Source organism: Sminthopsis crassicaudata, chromosome 1 (assembly GCF_048593235.1).
Source record: "Sminthopsis crassicaudata isolate SCR6 chromosome 1, ASM4859323v1, whole genome shotgun sequence".
NCBI lineage: Eukaryota > Metazoa > Chordata > Mammalia > Dasyuromorphia > Dasyuridae > Sminthopsis > Sminthopsis crassicaudata.
The window spans coordinates 614,304,400-614,310,823 of NC_133617.1; the positions used below are offsets into that span (position 1 = coordinate 614,304,400).

Sequence of the window (6,424 nt, forward strand, 5' to 3'; positions counted from 1 at the left end):
ACAGTTTGATAACCTTTTGGGCATAGTTCCAAATTGCTCTCCAGGATGGCTGGATTCTCTCACAACTCCACCAACAATGCATCAGTGTCCCAGTTTTCCCACATCCCCTCCTACATTCATCATTATCTTTTCCTGTCATCTTAGCCAATCTGACAGGTGTGTAGTAGTATCTCAGAGTTGTCTTGATTTGCATTTCTCTGATCACTAGTGATTTGGAACACTCTTTCATATGAGTGTATATAGTTTCAATTTCATCATCTGAAAATTGTCTGTTCATATCCTTTGACCATTTATCAATTGGAGAATGGTTTGATTTCTTATAAATTAGAGCCAGTTTTCTATATATTTTTGAAATGAGGCCTTTATCAGAACATTTAACTGTAAAAAATATTTTCCCAATTTGTTACTTCCCTTCTAATCTTGTTTGCATTAGTTTTGTTTGTACAAAAGCTTTTTAATTTGATGTAATTGAAATTTTCTATTTTGTGATCAATAATGATCTCTAGTTCTCCTTTGGTCATAAATTCCTTCCTCCTCCACAAGTCTGAGAGGTAGACTATCCTCTGTTCCTCTAATCTATTTATGATCTCATTCTTTATGCCTAAATCATGGACCCATTTTGATCTTATCTTGGCATATGGTGTTAAGTGTGGGTCCATATAAATAGATTTATTTTCATATTGCATTGAAAAGAAGGTTTGTTCCCCCTCTCCCTTCATTTGCTCCAACTTTGTCTTTTTATTCTGCCTTTCATTTAGTGATTGAAACCTTGTCCTGTTGTGAGTCTCTCTGTCTTGTTCTTTACTTTGTACTTAAACTTAAGGTTTTTTTTTTGGTTTTTTTTGTTTGTTTTTTAGCAGGGACTACATCTTTTTTTGTTCTTTAGGGTGGAGGACCCAGGAGCAACCCAGGAACTTTAGATATAGTGCTGGATTTGGAATCAGAAAGAACTGGGTTAGAAACTAGCTGTATGATCTTAGGCAAGTCATTTAAGTTCTCAGAGTCTCAGTTTTATTATCTTTAAAATATTGACCTGAGTCTTCAAGGTGCCACCTAGCTATGAATCTATGATCTGATGATTCTTCAACTTTCCATTTGGAGATGTTTGAAGAGCTAGAATACAGATACAAACTGAAATCTAAAGATTTAAAGCCTTTTAAATAAGGAAATGATACTTAGTGGAGGAATTTCAAAGCTTCCCTTCAAGAAAACATTATTTTTGTGAACTAAAGACTCAATTAAAATTCAGCAGTAGGATATAGTTACCAAAAAAGTCATCTCTTTCTGTCATGAGAAGCACAGTGGCCAATAGAGAGGAAGTGACAGTTTTGCTATTCCCAAGCCGCAACAATTATGATGTTCACTTCTGGTAGCCACAGTTTGAAGAGAATTGTAATAAGAAAGATAATTACACAAAGGAGAGTGTGTCTGCCACAGAGAGTTGGGGAACTCTGGGTAAGGTATAAATATCCTTTAGTTCAGAGGGAACCTGCTGACAATATCTGGTTTGGCTCCCCACGTCCCTTTAGCACCTCTCACCCTTCCTGAGAAGTCAGGGAGGGAGTGACCACCTGTGTTCTACTTGAAGCAAGGGATACTTACAGTAAAGAATAATTTACATATAAATAGCCAGATGCTATAGTTAACACAAGTGCAGTGTGCTGTGGTGATATAATGCTACCAAAGTTAGCACTTTCACAGTGCACAGTGATGTGGTGATGTAATGGTTCTACAGTTGGCACTTGCTCTGTGTGCTGTAGTGATGTAATCCTACTAAGGTATTTAAGGGCTGAGAGGACTTGAATTAAACGGCATCCATCTTTGACCATCCTCATGGATCTCCTGCCTTCATCATTCCTCCACCAAGACCAAGGACTCAAGCTGGTCCAGAGATTCTCCAGAAAGCTAGCCCAGATCGTATATTTTGGCACCTCAGTGTGGGAGCTCTAGAAAGCACACTACAGGAGAGTGAATAAGATCATGGGTAGCTTATGAAATGTATTAAAATGTATGAAAACTATGTATGAAAATCAGAAGAAGGAATTAGAACCTATTAAAAAAAGAAGGTTTAAGAGAATGGAGGTGAGGGAACATAATTGCTATAGTCAATTACTTGAAGGGCTTCTATGTACAATTTAACTTTTTATTGAATTCAGAGATGAAACAAAGAATAATGGGTAGAAGTTGCAAAGAAGTTAAACTAAGTATGATATAAGAAAAAACTTTGTAATTGGAGCTGCAACATGAAGATAGTTCTCAGTTATTCAAAGTCTCCAAGTAAAGTTAATTGACCCGGTTCTTGTTGATGTTCTAGAACGTGAATTCTTAACTTATATTGTGTCATGGGCTCTTTAGCCTTCTAGTTAAGTATATGCATCGCTTCTTAGAATCAGGTTTTTTAAATGCATGAACTAATGTGCACCTATATGATACACACATGTATACACACATACCTACACATAACTATACTTATCTATATAAACACATATAGTACATATATGTGCACACATATTTTCATGTATATGCATGTAAATATACACACATATTCATACATTTAAATATGTTTACATATATACACATATAGGCAAAGATATAGAAAGAGAAATCATGGACCCTCCAAAATTAATAACTCCTCTTATATAGAGGATATTCTTGGTCTAATGGAACTAACTGCCCTCCAAGATCTTTTCCAACTCTGTGATTCCATGAACCTACTTCATATTTCTTTTCAATTTCCTTTTTCTTATCTTAATCCCTTTCCTTCCACTTCTAAACTTCAGAGACACATGATCATACAACCATTAGAATTGTAACCCTTCCTTGTCTTAATAAATATCATTCTTAAATTGTAGTTCACATAATTTTTTTCATGATGATCAAATAGTAGTTTATGCAATTTTAGTGAGGCTGATCTTCAGGCTTTCATTTATATATACCCTTTGAAACTTGATGTAATCTTGTAGAGTTTGTGCTTCAGTGGTATATAAATTTTAAAAATATGAGCTTATCTCTATACTTTGCATAACCAATATAACAAAACTCAATGAAAATATTCTATATACAGAAATTTGATAGAGAAGTTGATGTTATAGGAATTTCAATTTATGTACAATGAATGTGAAAAACATTTAGACTGGTCTTGATTGGCTACTGATTTTCTGAAATACCCCAAGAAAACAGAGTTATCAGAAACAAAATAATGTTGCTGAAGCTAACTTCAGAAATTCCATTTTCTGTCAACAGTGTGGCAGATCCTGCTCAGCTATCCTCATTCTTTTGTAAATTGATTGACACAATGAGTTTAACAGACAATATCCCATTTAACAGAATTAAAAACCAAAACATTTTATATCATGTACGTAACTACTGGGTATCCTTCAAGATTAAATATCTTGTTCTATTTTTCATAGGGAGGAAACTGATTACATCTGGTAGAGGTTAAAGAAATTGATTTAGCCAGAGTGCTTGAAAACAAGGGAAAATATTTGTTAAAGTTTCCTGAAACTATATTTTCTTGAGTTTTCTGGGAGACAAGAAATATGCATCCTGGACTCCTTCTTGAAACTGTATTATTATTTAGTAGTCAATGAAAGAAAATGCATTAAATAGTAAATAAAAAATGTTTTTTTTTCTAAAACTTATGAACTCTATAAACACATATGTTCATAATCCTATAAATATTCATCTTGAAAAATATGTATACAATATTAATATGTGAATAGAAATACATATTGATATGTATATGCACATGTATATAGATGTATACATATACTTATTTGCATTTTCCCCCAGAACTATAAATCATCTCTTTTATAGAAAGGCACTTAGATCCTCTTTTCTTTTTAATTATTCTTGAAATTCAGAATATGGCCCTAGTTATAATGCATTATGAATGCTTACCTAATGTTGAATTGGGAATATCAAGTCAGATCATTGTTATCTTTTGTCACTTCATATTGTAGGTAAAGGTGAATATAATATAAATATAGTTTTGCAGGAAAGCACTGGTCTATCCCATTATTCAGAACATGATGTATAGTTCAGACATATTTACCTACTGAAATTTTGGTTCTATTTCCTTCCAGTCAATGACTTCTACTTCCTGCATTTGTTACATTCACCTTCATTGTTCCTTGTATTGAACAAATAAATGGCAGTGTAAAAATGCTTTAAAAAATGGAAATAGAATTCAAGCTTCTACCACTCCCCTAATGAAAAGTAGGGGGAAAGCCCCATCATATTCAGAAAGTAGAAAATCAGGGAAGATTAGGAATTTCTGACAATTATTCATACTTAAGGAAAATAAAGGAAATGTATGACTAAATAACAGCTGCTTTGAAAAAGACATGGGGGCTACTTGGCGGCAATGGCTGCAATGGCAGCGGAGGTGGAGGCTCCCAGCCGAGGCTGGGCAGCCAGGGGAGCCCTTGGGTATAGGCCAGAGACTGACTTTTGTACACACTCTGCTGAATCCTCTTCTGAGGTTCCAGTTAGAGAACTTTGGCCTACGTTCCCCAGCCCTCTAGACACAGAGGAGAGTTGGCTGTTGCGGGTGGGCTGCTCTGGGCCCTAAGGAGGGAGGTCACTGATGATGTAATCAGGGAGCAGGAGCACTCGCTCAGCTAAGAAGTTTTCTTGCCTCCCCTTCTTCTAAAGGCAGTGTATCCCCTCTCCACTACTGCCCCCATTCCAAACCCCAGCAATTTTAGAGCTTTCCGATTCAAGAATTCATCCCTCATGCAGCATCATTCCCTTTTTTGACTTTTTTCCTGTGTAACAACGAATTGAACAACAAAAATCTTGTACTCTTTTCACTTGTGGATTAAAGGTTGTGGATAAGGCCACCAAAAACTCACTCTGGTACTCTTATCAGGAACCACTAATTTTCCCTAGAAGTAGACAAGGAAGAAGTAACTGACATAAACCTGCTGTTGGTGGGAGACCTAAAGATCTAATCTGAGAAGTTGATGCCTTGAAGTCTCTTCTTTTGAAGCCAAGACAAGTGTTTAAGCACCTTTTGAAACCCCAAGGAGGGCGGGGGGAGGGATAGTAGTTTGATGTCCTTTGAGATAACTAAAGGACAAGAAAATGGATGATTTCATTCCATTCGTCTTCTGTCACTGGCCATGCTGGTAGGATGTTACATGGCTGGAATCATTCCCTTGGCTGTTAATTTCTCCAAGGAGTGACTAAATCTGATAACTATTTTGGGTGCTGGGTTTCTCTGTGGAACTGCATTGGCTGTCATTGTTCCTAAAGGAGTACATGCACTTTATGAAAATATTCTGGAGGGAAAGCACCACCAGGTCAATGAGGCACAGAATGTGATTGCATCAGACAAAGCAGTAGAAAAACCACTTGTACATGAACATGAGCACAGCCATGATCACACAAGATTACATGCATATATTGGTGTTTCCCTTGTCTTAAGCTTTGTCTTTATGCTGCTGGTAGACCAGATTGGTAGCTCTCACATGCATTCTACAGAAGATCCAGAAGGAGTTTGATCCAACAATTCCAAAATCACTACCACATTGGGCCTTGTAGTTGATGCTGCATCTGATGGTGTTGCTTTGGGAGTAGCAGCTTCTACTTCACAAACTAGTGTCCAGCTAGTTGTATTTGTGGCAATAATGCTACATAAGGCACCAGCTGCCTTTGGCCTGGTTTTCTTCTTCATGAATGCTGGACTGGAACGAAACCGAATCAGAAAGTATTTGTTGGTCTTTGCACTGGCAGCACCTGTTATGGCCATGGTGACATATTTAGGGCTAAGTAAGAGCAGCAAAGAAGCCCTTTCAGATGTCAATGCCACTGGAGTGGCCATGCTTTTCTCTGCTGGGACATTTCTGTATGTTGCTACAGTATACGTTGTCCATGAAGTGGGAGGACTGGGTCACAGTCACAAGCCTGACTCTGCTGGAGAAAAAGGACTCAGCCTCCTAGAAGTGGTCTCTCTGTTTTGGGGTTGCCTCATTCCACTCATTTTGTCAATTGGATACCAATATTACATGTTCAGATCCCAGCCTCTATCCTTGGTCTTTCAGAAGTCTGATGTGGATAGCACATTATAGCTGCTCAGTTCCTCAGTTTGTTGTCTTACCTTGCCTAGCTCCGCCAATATTTCAGAAGCCTAGTGAGGATTATGATGTAAAACTCAGAGTACTAGACATGTTTTGTAATATAAAAACATTTCATGTACCTATATAAATCCTTTGGTTATTTCATGTTTAAAAAAAAAAGACATAGGGATTTAAGTAAACTACAATGTTAATTAGAATGAATAACAAAAAAGGCAAACTCGTCTTACCCCCCCAGCCCCACACTAAAAAGCAAAACAAAACAAAACAAAAAAAGCTTCATGTCACAAGGAGGGGTCTATAAATTAAATATTGGGGAAGGGGATCAGGGAGGTCAAGGTAAA

General features: G+C 36.9%; 1 pseudogene; it reads left to right on the forward strand.

The window, feature by feature from the left end:
- Window positions 1-5,105: 5,105 nt before the first annotated feature.
- Window positions 5,106-6,074, forward strand: LOC141551046 (zinc transporter ZIP9 pseudogene; annotated as a pseudogene).
- The last annotated feature ends 350 nt before the right edge of the window (window positions 6,075-6,424 follow it).